This window comes from Microcebus murinus, chromosome 18 (assembly GCF_040939455.1).
Source record: "Microcebus murinus isolate Inina chromosome 18, M.murinus_Inina_mat1.0, whole genome shotgun sequence".
NCBI classification, from domain to species: Eukaryota; Metazoa; Chordata; class Mammalia; order Primates; family Cheirogaleidae; genus Microcebus; species Microcebus murinus.
In genome coordinates, this window is record NC_134121.1 from 37,301,467 (window position 1) to 37,318,629 (window position 17,163).

Below are 17,163 nucleotides of genomic sequence, written 5' to 3' on the forward strand. Positions count from 1 at the left end.
TCAACTTGTAAATTTTTAAAAAATTTTTTTAACTACACTTTCTAATATCCAATAAGGAACAAGCACTGTGCGAGCCACCTTAGGCTATGTGTCTGGAAAATGTTTTCCCACTTGACAAGCAGTTTACAAATGTTGGTTACACTTCCATTTTGAAAGCATTGCCCGGGGAGTGTTGTGCTTGATGTTAGAATCCCGTCTGGGCATTGAGAAACTACAGATAAAACCTCTGCCTTGAAGTCTCCATCCCTGCTCTCTGTTCACTTCTCTTTCACCCAGAAGCTGTCCATTGTTCCCTCCAGGTGTCTGAACGTGAGGCAAAATATTTAATTCCCTTTAGCTGCTGGGGGAAAGAGGACCAGTAATTTAATTTTGCTTTCCAGAGTTTATTGGATGGATTCAAATTGGCATTGATTCACCCCCAGCAGAAAGTTTACCCACACAATGCCTTGACAATTGAGGCAAAGGCAGCCCTCCTCCTAATCTCAAGAGCAATGGAAAAAGTGTCTTTTGAGACTGAATTGTGGGGCCCTCCATCCACAGAGCCCCATCAGGCTCTGACGTTATCTGCCCTTGATGTTTCACTTTCCACACAGGCGCTGGGTGGCAGGGTGAGGTCCCTTGCCCGCCAAGCAGGTGGTGAGGTGTTGTCCTGAAGGGAGTTCTCATATAAACTGGCCAACAATAGCTAGTCAGGTCTTAAGAGTTAGAGACGATATGCACGAAGTGTAAGCTTTCTAAAATAAAGCCAGATCATCATACCACTCCTCTTCGTGTTCCTCCATCATCTACGGGACTCATTCCAAACTACGTAGCAAAGTACAAAAGATTCTTCATAACCTGGCCTCTGCTCACCTTTCCAGCCTCATTCCCAAGCCTTTCTCAAGCCTCCAGACAGATGCTACACTCTGGTCTTATCAAATTTCTCATAGTGTCCAAGTGCACCACTTCTTAAGGGATCCACACATGCCATTTGTTCTGCCTGGAAAGCAAATTCTTGAGCTCAATCTCCACCGTGTTAACTGAGCTAACCCTTTTGCAACCTGTAAGACCCTAAGTCAGGTGTGACCACATCCATCCATCTACCCACCCATCCGTTCTTTTACCTATTGTTGCCATGACAGTTGTCCCATATATGCATCTTCACATATATGTGTAACTCAGAAGCAGAGAAAGCAAAGAGCAGGCAATGTTTCTCTCAATGTCTGTTTCAGCTTTCCTTAGTCATCCCTAACTCAGGGCCAGGGTTGAATTTCTCTCCCTCTATGATTTGCACCCATAAGAGTACATAAATGGGCAGAGCCCAGCCTCAGAGTGTCTGATTTAGGGACCAGATAGACCAGGGTTCAAATCCTGGTCTTGCCATTATTGTTAATTTTATCTTGCATACTCTACTTAATTATTCTGGATCCTTGGTTGTTCTCTTCTGTAGAATGAGGGTGCTAAAATCTACTTTATAGAAATTTTATATAAATGAATTGATATAACTTAAGTAAGGAATCTAGCAGTGCCTGATGCATGGTAGGTGCTCAATTAATGGTATTATGTTATATGCTTCATGCATAACAACTGAAAAGTTCACACTTCAATGAAAAAGAAAATATGTATGTGCATCATGTTTCAAACGTAGCATCCCTAAGGAGTGCAGCTGAAAGTTGTGAAGACAGATACCCAGAAGAAGAAAAAGGGGTGAGTTATGACGCATCCCTGGATGCCTGGCCATTAGCTGCCTCTGCTTTGCGATGGGTGGTTCAAAATATCGCAACTACAAAGGAGCCCAGAGATCATCCGATCCAACCACCCAACAATGTACTTCCCAAAAAGGAATCAAAGACCCAGTGGCAACTGCGGAGGAACCTTACAGGGTCTAGAAGCTTCAAAGGACAAGGTTAGAAAGTAATTAAGAGACGTTAGCTGCCTCAAATTGGTTTTTGAAGCAGGTGGGGCATAAATAATACATAAAATAAAGAGAGAAGATTAATACTTTTTTTCTTCGCAGCAGCAGAGACTGCCCGAAGCTGATAAACCAGAAGCTAAGTGAGAAGACCCCGTAGACGGGAAGCAGACATTAGCCCACGTTCAATCACAACAGAAGGGTGACTACTCAGGAAGGACAGATCCTAGTAGAAGTCTCCAAAGGAAAAGTAGGAGTGACAAAATGCACCTTATTTATAAGCAGCAATTAGAAATTACTGTCTTCTTTCTTAATAAAGAAAGGCTCTTGTAGAAAAGTATGAGTGTGAACAAAGTCAATTTATTATAAATTACTACAAACGGAGAGTTCCCCAAAGTGCTCACATTATTTCTAAAAGGATCTGTGTTCCACCTAAGTCTAGCATTTCTCTCCTTAAAGGATATTACTGATGAAACATTTACAAACTATTCCCAACTTAAAAATTGAGTTAGACTTTTTTTTTGACATTACAATGGTGTGAAAGCAATATGCATTCAGTAAAAACCATACTTCAAGTACAGTTTTGTTTTTTCACTTACAGTACAGTATTCAGTACATTCCATGAGATATTTAGCGGTTTGTTATAAAATAAGCCTGTGTTAGTTGATTTTGCCCAACTCTAGGCTAATGTAAAGGTTCTGGGCGTTTTTAAGGCAGGCAAGGCTAAGCTGTGATGATCAGTAGGTTAAGTGTATTATGTGCATTTTCAACTTACAATATTTTTAACTTGCAATGAGCTCATCAAGATATAATCCCTTTGTAAGTGGAGAAGTACCTGTATTTATTCAATGAATATTTATTGAGCACCTATTAAGTATCAGGCACTGTTTGTCTAGGCAGTAGGAATATACTAGTAAATAAAACAAAAACAAGGTTCTGCTGGAGAAGGGAGACAAAGTAAACAATTAAATAAGCAAGATAGGCCGGGCGCTGTGGCTCACGCCTGTAATCCTAGCTCTTGGGAGGCCGAGGCGGGCGGATTGCTCAAGGTCAGGAGTTCAAAACCAGCCTGAGCAAGAGCGAGACCCCGTCTCTACTATAAATAGAAAGAAATTAATTGGCCAACTGATATATAGATAAAAAAAATTAGCCGGGCATGGTGGCGTATGCCTGTAGTCCCAGCTACTCGGGAGGCTGAGGCAGGAGGATCGCTTGAGCCCAGGAGTTTGAGGTTGCTGTGAGCTAGGCTGACGCCACGGCACTCACTCTAGTCTGGAAAACAAAGTGAGACTCTGTCTCAAAAAAAAAAAAAAAAAAAAAATAAGCAAGATAATTTTTAGGGAGTGACAAGTGCTCCATGAAAAAAATAAAGCAGGGTAGTGAGGAGTAGAGAACCTCGTTGGCAATAAAGATTCTCTCTGGCAAGGTAACGTTTGTACCTAATCAGAAAGCATTAAGCAAGTGAAAATCTGGGGCCAGTGTTCTAAGCAGAAGAAAATACAAGTTTAAAGACAATAAGGAAGGGCCAGGGTATTGTTCAAGGTACAGAAAGAAATCAGGTATGGGTGGAGGAGAAAGAGCAAAGGGAAGACTACAAGGAGAAATCAGAAAAGTAGGAAGATGGTAGATAGTGTCAGGCTCGGACAAAAGGAGTTTGGATTTTATTCCACAATTGGAAATTATTGGAGGCTTTAGGCACGGAAGTGAAATCATCTGATTTACATTTTCAATATCAAGTCTTAAAATCTTCAATATAATGGGAGTCAATCTCTGAGATATGTGTTCTTACAGAAAGAGCCCCGTGCTAATAAGCAGCAGAACTTCCCCTAGAGTGAAGCTAAAACAGCAGCTGAGAGAATATGTGCATGTAACCCAAATAAATCCCAGGGCCCACATGGCCCAGTGTCAGGATGAGTCATTCATTCATTTACTCACTTGTTCATTCAACAAACATGTATTGAAAATGCTAAGTTCTGGGCATAACAGCAGTACATAAAACAAAACGTATCTCCTGATGGACTTTACATTTTAAGGGAGAGACAACCAATAAACAAGCACATCAATATTTAAAGCTAATACTATGAAGAAATATAAAATGATGTAGAGACTAAAGAACACCTGGAAATAACATTCTTTATTCCTCCCTTTCTAGAGGGAGATTTCCTCTGAGGAACCGAGATTTGAGCAGAGAGCTGAACGAAGCCATGCAGCTGCCCAGGGAAGGAACATTCCAAGCAAGGACATAGCAACCACAGCAGCTGAGACAGGAGCACGCTTGCTGCACCCCATAAACAGCAGAGGACAGAAACAGAGTGGCAACGGGGAGCAGAGAAGGAGATGCAGTCAGAGATCAGCCCCAGGTATTGAAAAGACCATCTTCCTCACGGTGCTCTGCAGGGTCAACTTTGCATACATAGAGAGTCCACAATGGCACGGGGCCATTTGGAGGCCTCTCTAGTCTGTTCTATTGGTCCATTTATATGACCTTGTGCCAATACCACTGTAACAGTCAGGACATAGTCAAGCGACAGAAACCTCACCAGTCATTTGAACATGGAAATTTTTGATTTAAAGAATTATTAACTAGTAAAAGGTGGTTAACTGCTAAAAAGTATTTAAGTGGAGCTCTAAAAAAGACAGAAATAGCACATGTAGGAGTAGCTACTAGCCCTAGGGCTGGGTAGTACCCAAACTTGGAGAAAGGCCACCCCACTAAGGCCAAGATTAAAACACCATTGGAGAGCATGTGGCTGCAGCCAGCTGGGTAGTGGTGAGGTTCAGCAGGGCCCCTGTAGCCAGCAGGCCAGAGCTGGTGAGCTATGAGCTGCCTCCTATGGTCCCATGTCCAGGGCTGGCAAGCTAGAAGGTACCCAACAGGGTACTGGCAGCACAAGCTGGAGGGGGCACCACTGAGTTTCCCACAAGCTGCTGGAAGCCATAAGATCAGAGGAAGAAGCACCCCAGAACCAGGAGGACAGTCCCTCCCAGCTTCTGTTATGCCTTGCAGTGTCCCTCCAGTGCCCTCTACTGGCAAAGCCCAACACTCCACCACCCGGCAATAAAGAAATGCCTACAGGGCTCAGCTCCTGTATCACAAAGCAAAGCGAAGAAGGGTGGATTTGGAGCTAAAAGGTCAATAAATTGATAACTAGCACAATCCCATTATTTTTCTTTGTAATCGTTTTTGAAATCCTTTAAAATAAGTTTTGAACAAGTCCTCCACCTTCTTATTGGTCAGCAGTGTCTTGGCTATTTCTGGCCCTTTTGCATTTCCAAATAAATTTTGAAATCATCTTGTCAAATTAAAAAGAAAAAAATGTAATTTTTACTGAGGTTGCATTGAATATATAATCAGTTTGGAGAGTACTGACTCTTCACAATGTTGACTGCTTCCTTTTATAAACATATCATATCTAAGTGTGGTTTTCTTTTCCCCCCCTTAATATGTTTTTCATCTTCTAGGTAGAAGTTTGTCAAGGTTTTTTAAGATTTATTTCTAGGTGTTTGGTATTTTTGATTTGTGGTCATGAATTTCAAGTATGGCAGCCAACATAGTAATGATTTTTCTTCAGTTACATGCAGCTCCTTGGGTGCAGATAGAGTGGAGAGAGATTTAACTTGGAATGGTGTTTGTCCGATTGAGTAAGGCACAGGGAAAAGGGAGCAAGAGAGCTGTTCCATCATGCAGGGGTAATGATGGGCCATGAAATTTAAGTTGGGTAACAGGGAAAGTGAGGACGTGAGAAGGATAATGGGCAGTGAAAAGTGTTGAGGTCAGTAAATCGAAGGTCCTGGTAGAGCCAGGGTTATTAGAGTTAGGTACCTGAGGAGTGAGCTGTAAGGTGGCATTCTGGAAATACAACACTCAAAATCGCAATGACAAGGTCTTAGCACAGTGCTGTCCTGTAGACCTTTCTCCAATGATGGAAATGTTCTCTATCTGTGCTGTCCAGTATGGTAGCCACTGGCCACATATGGCTCCTGGGCACTTGAAATGTGGCTGGTGCTATTGAGGGACTAATTTTCATTTTATTTGATGAAATTCAAATTTATTTAATCTAATGAAATAGCTATATGTGACTACTGGCTATCATGTTAGACGGTGCAGGTGCAATGTATGACCGTGGTGATGTCAGGCTGAGTGCAGTGAAGGACAAAATCGTTGGTGGTGAGGTGGGCAAAGAACCAGGAAGCCAGGATATTGGATGGATCGTCCATGTGGGTTTTGAAAATGCCAAGAATGATGGCGGGACTAGGGATGGGAAGGAAGAAGCAAAACCAGTTGCTTTGCTTTTCAGTGAATGAGTTTAACGGTAAGAACTGAAGAGGACTGCAACAAGGAAGGGCAGTGGGCGGCGTGGCCTGAAGGAGCTGGGTTCTTCAGGGATGAGGAAGACACAATGATCTGCAAGTGTTAATGAGTAGCAGAAAAGACACAATCAGAGGCCCAGCAGTAAGCAGGAAGTGGGGGAGGAAACCGGCACCGCATGAGAGGCTATAGCGGAATCAGTGGCCTCGGGGGAGAGTCAGTTTTCAGACAGAGCAAGGAGAAGGAGGAATATTACAAAGAGTTTGAGAATCTGGGGGATTTGGCTAATGCCGACCCATGAGTTCCAGTGGGTAGAAAGGAAAGGGTCTGGGGCAGGAGGAGTGGTGGGATAGTGGGTCAGATTGGGGGTGTACACATCCATATGGGGGTGATGGTCCAGGTGATAATGAGAGGCTTGAAAGTCTGGTGGTAACTGGGGAAACACAGATAAGGGTATGACACATCGGTCCTTGTGGCCCTTGTGGCAGTGGCTCTCAACTGCCTTTGACTGAAACTCGCAATAAGAAATACCTCATAGAGATACCAATATAATTACAGACATTATGAAAAATAATGTGGAGGTTTCTCAAAAAATTCAAAATATAACTACCATATGAGCAAGCAATCCCCCTTCTGGGTACGTATGCAAAGGAAATGAAACCAGTATGTCAACAAGATAGCTGCATTCCCGTGTCCCTTGCAGCATTATTCACAATCGCCGAGATATGCAATCAATCTATGTGTGCATTGATGAATGAATGGATTTTTTTTAAAAAGTGGCATATACACACAATGGAACACTATTCTGCCTTTAAAACACATGAAATTCTCTCATTTGCAACAACATGGATGAGCTAAATGAAATAAGCCAACCACAGAAAGACAAATACTGCATGATCTCACTCAAAGGTGGAATCTAAAAAAGTCCCACTCATAGAATTAGAGGGTAGAATGGTGGTTACCAGGGGCTGGGGGGTAGGGAGGTTTGGGGAGATGTTCAAAGCACACAAAATTTCAGTTAGACAAAGAGGAATAAGTTCAGGAGAGCTAGTGTACAACCCAGTGACTATAGTTAACAACAATGTATACTTGAAAATTGCTACAATAGTAATTTCTAAATGTTCTCGCCACACAAAAAAAATGATAAATATGTGGGGTAATGAATGTTAATTAACTTGATTTGGCCATTTCACAATATATACATATATCAAAGCATCATGTTGTATACTACCTTAGTCTATTCCATCTATCACAACAAAATACTTTGGGCCGGGTAATTTATAAATAACATAAATTTATTGCTGATAGCTCTGGAGGCTAGGAAGTCCAAGATCAAGGCACAGATTTGGTGTCTGGTGAATGATCTCTGCTTCCTAGATGGAACCTTGTTGCTTCCTCAAACCTCTTCTATAAAGGGCACCAATCCCAAAGTTACCTCCCACAGGCCCCAGCTCTTAATATTAACACATTGGGAATTAGATTTCAACATATGAATTGTGAGACACACATTCAGATCATAGCATATACTGTAAATGTATACAATTTTTAAATACCTGCATAAAAAATACAAGAAATACGACATCCGTGTATGTAGTGAAACGAAGCCTTTAACAGATGATACCTGCCTTTACTATCTGCCACATTGTCTATGTTTTTATGTTTATTTCCCTGTTTATTTTGTTTTCATTAAAAACCCAATATGCTGGTCAAAAGACATCAAATCAATTCCATCAGTCTATAATTTGAAAAATACTGGCTCATAAAGAGGTGGATAATCGGGTCTGGTTATGTCCTTCTTAGAAATGGTCTTTTAGACAGGTTGGTGGGATGAGGAAGAAAGCTCACGTGCGGGCGTGTTGGGGGATGAAGGAGAACACAGTTGTATCAGCTGCATGGAGAGCTCTGCGGTTCCCCCCATCTTAAATCCTAGGAAGAGAGCTGGTGAATCCAGAAGAGGAAAAAAAGCCTTGCCCTGATGTCATGATGTCGTCCTCAAGGAAATACAGATCAGCAACCAAAAGCAATTTTAATCTCTACATACATCTTTTGGGAAAAATCATTTAAAGATTCAATTTATAATTCACAGCACTACCTCTTAACACTTCTTCAAATTCATTTTCTCCTCATCGTCTTGATGTCCAATCCTCTCACAAGCCACAGCCACCCTGGAACCCTTCTCCTCACTGAACCCTCACTCATTGAGACTCAACCTCAATGGCTCTCAACTCTGGTTGCTCAGTGGAATCACCAAGGCACTTTTATAAAAATGCCAATGCCCAGGCAAACCATGGGCTCATGCATTGGCACTTTCAAAACATTTCCAAGGAGGTTCTCACAAGCAGCCCTGCCTGCCTCAACACCAGTTGCTCTCTCCTTTTCCCTCCCTTCTCCTCTCCTTCTGCCATTGTTATTTTGTCTTCCAAGTAATCTTGGCTAGATGTGGGAAGAATGCTGATGAAAGAAAGGGAAAAAGTCAAACAGAAAACACAAAAGTTTACCAAGCGGAAGTGTAGGGTAGAAAAGATTCAGCAAAGGTACTAATAGAGTCACAATTTTTTTTTTGCCTTTTATATATGTAATAACAGGAGGAAAAAAACAGAGTTTAGATGTATAAATAAGCAAAAAATTTCTAATTAACCCCCATATTGGTCCAGTATAGAATATGGGAAGACTAATGTGGGACTTTGTGTCTACCCTCTATTTCCTGTGAGCTGATGTGTACATTACAGTCCCTGGAGAGAAACCTGTGCCTTTAAACACAGAGCTGGGACCAAGTGGCCAGAAAAACTGGACCAAACAGAAGAGCCATCTGGGAATATTCAAGTGCACACACACTTCCCAAGTAGACTTTTAGCAATGCTTAAATGTAGTATTAATAACAACAGATAATGAACTTGGGTTTTTATTGATACATAGTATTTGTACCTATTTATGGGGTAAATGTGATATTTTGTTACATGCATAGAATATGTAATGATCAAGTTGGGGTATTTAGGATATCCAAGATCCAAGTATTTATCATTACTTTGTGTTGAGAATACTTCAAATCCTCTCTTCTAGCTATTCTATAATATACAATATATCGTTAACTATAGTCACCCTACTGTGCCATCCAACACTAGAACTTACCCCTCTTAACTGTATGTTTGTACTCATTAAACAACCTCAGCCTCTGTAATCCAGCCTCTGCTTTCTGTCATTCTACTCTAACTCCTTGAGATCAACCTTTTTAGCTCCCACATATGAATGAAAACATGTGAGATTTGCCTTTCTGTGCCTGACTTTTTTCATTTAACATAATGACCTCCATGAATTCATATTTTAGAGGTCTGGGAAACTCTGCCATTTTTAGAAGAGCTACACAATGCACATGAATTGATCGATAGTTGAATAGTTTCCAAAGTACCTTGGAAAATAATTGCATCATTGTCATCAGATAGCTACATTTTTCTCTGGGCATTTTCTACCCTCAAAGGAGATAAGTGAAGAAAACAGGGTAGAAAGGACATGAATTCTGAAATTAAGCATGCATGAGGTATTTATAACACCCCTCCACAAAATGAAAATAAATGTTCAGAAAAGTAAGGAAAGCTGTTCTAAAACGTGCTCTTCTATCCAAAGCTCCAATATAGACATCTAATGATGAACACGGAATAAAGAAAATGACAAGAGAAAAATGTTTCAACACAATCTTTCTTTAAACTTCCCCAAAACAAAACTATTTCAACTTGAAATTATCACTGCTACTTGGAGACTGGTACCTTTTTGCCTGTTTCTGATAGATAGGTGCCTCCATTTTCTCTGATTTATATTTCCTTCCTAATTAAGGTAAAATCTTTTCCATGACTTTTAATGTGAGAAGCGAAGTGCAAAAGGACAGCAGTAGGGCCATGGCTGACTTAACCACACTTTGAGTCTTACAAGGAGATGCCAAGATTTACAAATCCATGCAAAATTCTAAGCCTTGTTCAGGGATTTTTTTCCCCATCAATGTCAGTTTGCTTTATGTTATCTGTCTTTCAGTTCAGTGGCTGTTTTAACCCCAGGGTGAAATTGGACAAGCACAGTAGTACTTCATTGTAACTTAAGTCCAAAGAACCTTTGGTTCCTGTGTCATGGGTCTATGGGACAAAAAAGGACTGAGTTTGGACCTAACTCAGAAAGTAATCTTGGCAGTGGCCAAGGCAGGGTCTTCAACATTCATGTTGGAGCCATCTTTGTTTTCCTGGATTGGCATCAAGAGGCCATGGCGAGAGAAACTCAAGACTAACAACCATGTATAGACATTTCCTTTTTTCTGCCTAGCAATTCTGCATGTTGGCCATTTGGTAGGACTCAGCTGGAATGCCTCATCTCTGTTCCACATGTTGTCAGCTGGGCTCACTTATGCATTTGTGGTCAGGTTTCAGATTGGCTGGTGGCTGGCTGGTCCAGATGGTCTCAGTCACATGTTTGGTAGTCGCCTGGGGCTTTCAGCCAGTGTGCCATGAAGCTCCTCTTCCTCCAGTAGTTATACTAGGCTTTTCCCATGATGACAGATGCATTCCATGAAAATGACAGTGGCAGCTGCAAGATCCCTTAAGGCTGAGCCTCAGAAGTCTCAAATGTCACTTCTGAAGCATTCTATTAGTGAGAGTAAGTCACAAAGCCAGCACAGATTTAAGAGAGTGGAAAATAGACTCTCTGGATCTCTGGATGAAGGAAGCAACAAAGTCACATTACAAAGGGAGAAGACAAGGAAGCATGATTCATTGGGGGCCGTTATTCTAACAAACTGCCACTGTCTTCCCTCCAGCCCCAGTGATTCATGTGAAATACATGAAATACACTCACTCTCTCCCAAGATTCCCAAGTTCTCATTTAATCACAATATCAGCCTCAAAGTTTATGATATCATGATCTGTATCAGGTCCCAAAGTGGTTGTGGCTGTTTGGGTACAGTGCCTCTTGATCCAGAGATATTCTGTGGATAGGTAATTTGGGCAGGGCTCAGCTGGGATGGCTCTTCTCTACCCCATGTGGTGTTAGCTTAGTTCATTCATGCTTTTGTGGATGAGTGGTAAGTTGGCTGGAGGTCAGGTGGCTCCAAATGGCTCCTCACATGTCTGGCATCTGGGGGTGGATTGCTACTATTGCCTGGGTACCTACATTCTCTTCCATGTGGCTTCTCATCCTCCAATAGGTTAGACTATGCTTCTTTACATAACAAAAGCATTCAAAGCTGGATTTTTTCATTTGATGAACATCTTAAACTACCATTACTATTGTAGAGGGTATTATTTAAAAACTGTCACAGTATCATACTTGTACAGTCTTACCTAAGGCCAGGTTCCCTCAGAAACAGACCCTGAGACAAAGATTTGAGTGTAAGTAATGTGTTTAAAATGTGGCCCCACTGGTTAGAAAAGTGAAAAAGAGAGAGAGAAAAGGGAAGGAAAGCCAACAAACAGTGTGTTATCAGCCTGAGCAACATAGTGGATGCCGTCTCTACAAAAAAAATTTTAAAAGTAGCCAGGCATCATGGTTCATGCCTGTAGTCCCAGCTACTTGGGAGACTGAGGTTGGAGGATTGCCTGAGCCAGGAGTTCAAGGTTATAGTAAGCCATAACCAGGCCACTGCACTCCAGTCTGAGCAACAGAGTGAAACTCTCTTAAAAAAAAAAAAAAGTGTGTTTTGTCAAACAGGTTTCTACTGTAGAATTTAAAGCTCAGTCCAGCTGGGGAACCCTGCAGACCTCAACTCAGAAATTTGTTGTAACCTAAAAGTTTATATGCACAGTGGAATCATTTGAACTCAGAATATATTTTTTCTTAAAAAATAAAAATGTTTTATTTATATATGTATACATACACACGTTTTTCTTTTAAAATATTTATTTGCATATGTATGCACATACACACACACACATATATACAGTTCTTAACTTTAGGTCCATCAGGGGGATCCCAGATGTCTATTTTTCCAAAAATCTCCCAAATTTTTACCAACAGGCAACAAATGGAATTCTGCTCTTAGGATGGTTGGCTCTGTGAAGCCCCATCATCTCCCATGAGTGGAGGAAACCGAGCAACCAGGATGGGGTTACTTTATTCCGAGAATTTTATTTTGCTTTTTTGGTTTTGAGTTTTACTTTTCACTTCATTACTCAAGTTCAAAGACATCTTCGGAGGTTGGTTTTTTTCCATAAGTATAAAATAAAAGTGAAAATATTGAAACTTTCTTTAATAATGCAAATAGAAATCAAAATTTGTCATACCTTCTGCCTACCTGTGATTGTAAAGAAGTACAGGTCTGAAATCATGTGAAATGCTGCTATCTGTATTTAGAATTGATTAAAAATATATATGACCAGAAAATTGGTTTCACTGATCAACACTTAAGTGGACATATAGGAATAACATTTATCGGGAGTTGGGCAGATGGGAGGGGGGAGGAGGGGATGGGTATATACATACGTAATGAGTGTGATGCGCACCACCTGGGGGATGGACATGCTTGAAGCTCTGACTGGGGGGGGGGGGTGAAGGCAACACACATAACCTAAACATTTGTACCTCCATAATATGCTGAAATATATATATATACATATATGGAAAAAATAGAAACTCAACAGTGCAGAAATCAAACAAACCCCTTGACTGGATGGTCAAAATTAACATCCTCAGGGAGGGGCAGGTGGATGTGAGTGCCTCTGATCTGAAACCTTGAGAGACACACAGAATCACTAATGTAGTGTTCAAGCAAGGATGCACAACTTCAATCTAACCATGAGGAAACATTAGCAAAATCCCAAAACAAGGAACTTTCTCTAAACACAAAAGCAGGATTGTACCTTCAAAAATGTCAATGTCATAAATGACAAAGAAAGGCTACAAAGTGTTCCAGATTAAAGGAAATAAAAGAGATGTGACAATTAATTTAAATACTTGACCCTACATTGGTTTCTCCACTGAAAGGGAAAAAAAAATATTTAAAGGACATTTTCTGCTCAGTGTTGTATAAAAACAAATAATAATAAAAATAAAGGACATTATTGAGTCAATTGACAAAATTGGAATATGCATGGTAGATTAGATAAAAATATGTTGATGTTAAATTATTGAAATTGACATATAAAAGAATATGTCTGTCCTTAGGAAATGCACATTGAAGTATTTAGGGGTAAAGGGACATGACATATGCAACCTAGTATCAAAAGTCTCAAAAAAAATTGTTTGTAGGATGGAGAGAGAAAGGGAAAGGGGGGGAGAGAGAGCAAGAGAAAATGCAAGAGCACAAATCATAAAGGAAATAGGATAAAGTATTGATAACAGATAATATGTATTAAGGGTATATTGGTGGTCTTTGAACTCTTCTATTCATCGTAGCTTTTCTGAAAGTTTATTTCCTAATAAAATGGGGTGTTTGGGGTGTTTTGGTTTGGGTTTTTATTCATGAGCATTTATAGTGTCACATGGCTTCATTCACCCTGAAATTCACATGCAAGAGTCTTAGAGATGTTCTTCTTTTAAGATGAACTAAAGCAACAATACCCCAGAAAATTCTAGCATTTGGGAAAATTAACACACACCAAAGAAGATAGCAAAACCTATGTTCTCTTCTGCCTCATTTGACAACCAAATGTCTTTATTAACATAAATAGTCAAGCTCATATATTAAACAAGACGTTGTCCAGACCTTAGAGATTTTCTTAATTGTCTCATTCCTCTATCCATGCCTGGTAAGATAGTCCAGTGGCTTTCCCAAGATACCTAAAATCCTGATTGTCCCCATCCCAGAATCACTTAGAGGGTGACCAACCATCCTGATTTGCCTGAGACCAAGGAGTTTCCTGGAACATGAACTTTCATTGCTAAAACTAGGAGAGTCCTCAATAGTCACCCTATGTCACAGTTCTGAGTTCTAGCTGTAGATGAAAATATGGTTTCACTCCCATCACCTACAACATCTTTTTGTCTCTGCCTTTCACTGACATAGATCAGGAACTCAGCCCCTCGCCCTTCCATGGTGACACTCACCATCTGCCCCAAAGTGGAATCTACTCTCTCCAGTCATCTGAGGAAGCAACAGATGTGTCTGAAGATCTGAGCAGCAAGGTTTACACGCCAAGTTGCTCAGCCTCTTCTCTCCCTTGGTTTCCCTCTCTGGCTCCTTCTGAAACCCAACACCTCTCACTTTATCATTATGCCAACAGTTTACCTCTGGAACCTGTGCTCCCGAGTCTCCTTTTGCATAATCTAAAATATCTTAATATGGTTCACTAAATCAGGGTCCAACTCTGTGTTTTTCACGTTAGAGGTCAGAACCCTGGACAGTGGCTTTGAAAGTTCTATGTTTACTTTTTTCTTTCTATTTCCTTCCATGATCTTGGAAAATGTTCTATATCAAGAATAAAATCTATTCTGTATAGTTTGGACCTTATGTGTACTTTATCTTAATTCTTTGAAAATAGCAATTCATGGCTGGTATATGTGATATTATAATATCTTCTATAGGTATTTATATTTCAATATATTACGCTTAAAACACTTGTACATACACCACCTCGTTTGATTCTGGCATAATCACTGACAGACAAGACAGGTATATGACATCCAGTTAGTAGATTCAAAACCTGAAGTTTGGGTAATTGATGTGATTCACTAGAAAGCAATAGAGATATACCTTTGACTCTAAGCCCAGGACTCTTGCCACCATTCTGCAGCCTCATGTTAATTCTCTATCAACTAAAATGTCCAATTAACCAAAAATTCCTGAGCCATGCAGTGTATCAGAAAATGTCCTTAAGAAGATGATAGATGGCCGGGCGCTGTGGCTCACGCCTGTAATCCTAGCTCTTGGGAGGCCGAGGCGGGCGGATTGCTCAAGGTCAGGAGTTCAAAACCAGCCTGAGCAAGAGCGAGACCCCGTCTCTACTATAAATAGAAAGAAATTAATTGGCCAACTGATATATATATGTAAAAAATTAGCCGGGCATGGTGGTGCATGCCTGTAGTCCCAGCTACTCGGGAGGCTGAGGCAGAAGGATCACTCAAGCCCAGGAGTTTGAGGTTGCTGTGAGCTAGGCTGACGCCACGGCACTCACTCTAGCCTGGACAACAAAGTGAGACTCTGTCTCAAAAAAAAAAAAAAGAAGATGATAGAGCAGACATGGGTGGGTGAGAAGAAATTCCTTTCACCCTTGTCAAGAACTGCTGGCCTTGCAGGTACAGCCAGGTGCTACCAACGGGAACCTTTACGTACAAACCAGAGGCTAATTAAGCCCTGAACAGCCAGTGATTTTTTTCTGCTAGCCTAGAAGAGTGTGGGAGGCTGTCTGGGTCAGGCATTGTCCCCACTTCAAAGTCCTCTAGAGCCTCGGTGAGACCATCTGCCACCTCTACTCCCACGGTCTCCTTGGGTGCTCCCCTGTGCCCTGCTTTACAATTTCTGTGCAATTTTGTATCTTGAGCAATGTCAGTTTAATTTAGCTTCCTATAAATCCACCCTACCTTATGTCTCTGCATGCTACTTTGTATCAATTGCCCTTCCTGTTCAGCTGCAGCAGCCACTCACCTACCTCCAATTCTTTCATGTCATGGGCCTCCTATCTTACCTGACACAGACAAGATCCCATTTCACCTCTACCACTCAGACAAGGCTACCATGCACTTTATCTTAATAGCTTCTGTCTTAGCCTCTTTTTCCCCAGACTTGCTTAGAAAACAAGACAATGCTGCTCTGGCACACCCCACTCCTATCTGAGTCTCTTTTTCATAGATTGAGGTCAGGCCCAGCATGGAGGTCATGACCAAGCACAGTAGAGTTCTGAGGACAGAGTTGTATTCAGTAGGATTCCTTGGAACCAAAAGTTATTGTGTCCAGAAGTTGAGTGTAAGCTAAGAAATAGCCAATGCTTTAAACCAAAATGATGCAATTGATCGATAGGTCTAAAACAAAGCTTCTCAACTGAGCACTAGTGATACATTGGGTTGGATAATTATTGTTATGGGAGGCTGTCATGTGTAGTGGAGAATGTTTAGTAGACACTCGGCCCTCTACTCACTAGACATCAGTAGCATCCTCTCCAAGTTGTGACAACCAAACATGTCTCTTGACATTGCTAAATGTCCCCTGGATGGGGAGAGGAAACATCACCTCTCCCCATTGAGAACTGCTGACCTAAAATGTAACCACAGGGTAGGAAAGGAGAGACAAAGTCACAAGGTTAAGGCGAGGTAAATGAGGAACAGAGAAGAAAGCAAGTTGCCAAAATGGGTCAAGTAAGACTAAGAACTTTTACCACCATTAAGAGAGGGATGCTCCAAGCTCGTCGTAACTGGGAGCTGGGCATGAGTTATATGGTTAAGGGAACAGAGTCTAGGTGAGTCCATCATATTTGCCTCAGACTATTTTCCCTGTTAGCCCAGAGTAACCAATCTGCAGCACGTTAGGAATCAGCTCAGCTCTGCAGCCTACTCCCTGATCACAATCATGAGCTCTGCCCTAAAACTCTGAGCAAAGCAGCCTAGTTTACCCCCCAAAAGATTACCTTGGGTGAGTAGCACAGATCTGTCCACCCTAGGTCAATTCAGTGTGTAGCCTTTATTATTAGCCAGGACCCTGTATCAGTTGGGAATGATTCAGGCTGCAGTAATAATAATAATTAATAATAATAATAATAATAATACAGAACTGTTAGTTCTGTTTAAACTAATTTAAACAAATAAAGGATCTTTAAATAAGGATTTTTTCACATAATAATAAATCTGATGGCAAACAACCAATAAGTAGTTCAATGACTGCAGGGCCAATTCCTTGGTAATCTTCTTAGCCTTTCCCATGTGGTTGCAAGTTGGCTACTTCAGCTCTAGGTATTTGACCCATATGTCCCAGGAAGGGAAAAAAGTAGAGATGATGTCAGGTGTGCTCATCCTTTTATGAGGAGATCCATTTCTAGGAGCAAGGAAGACTTAGTAATGT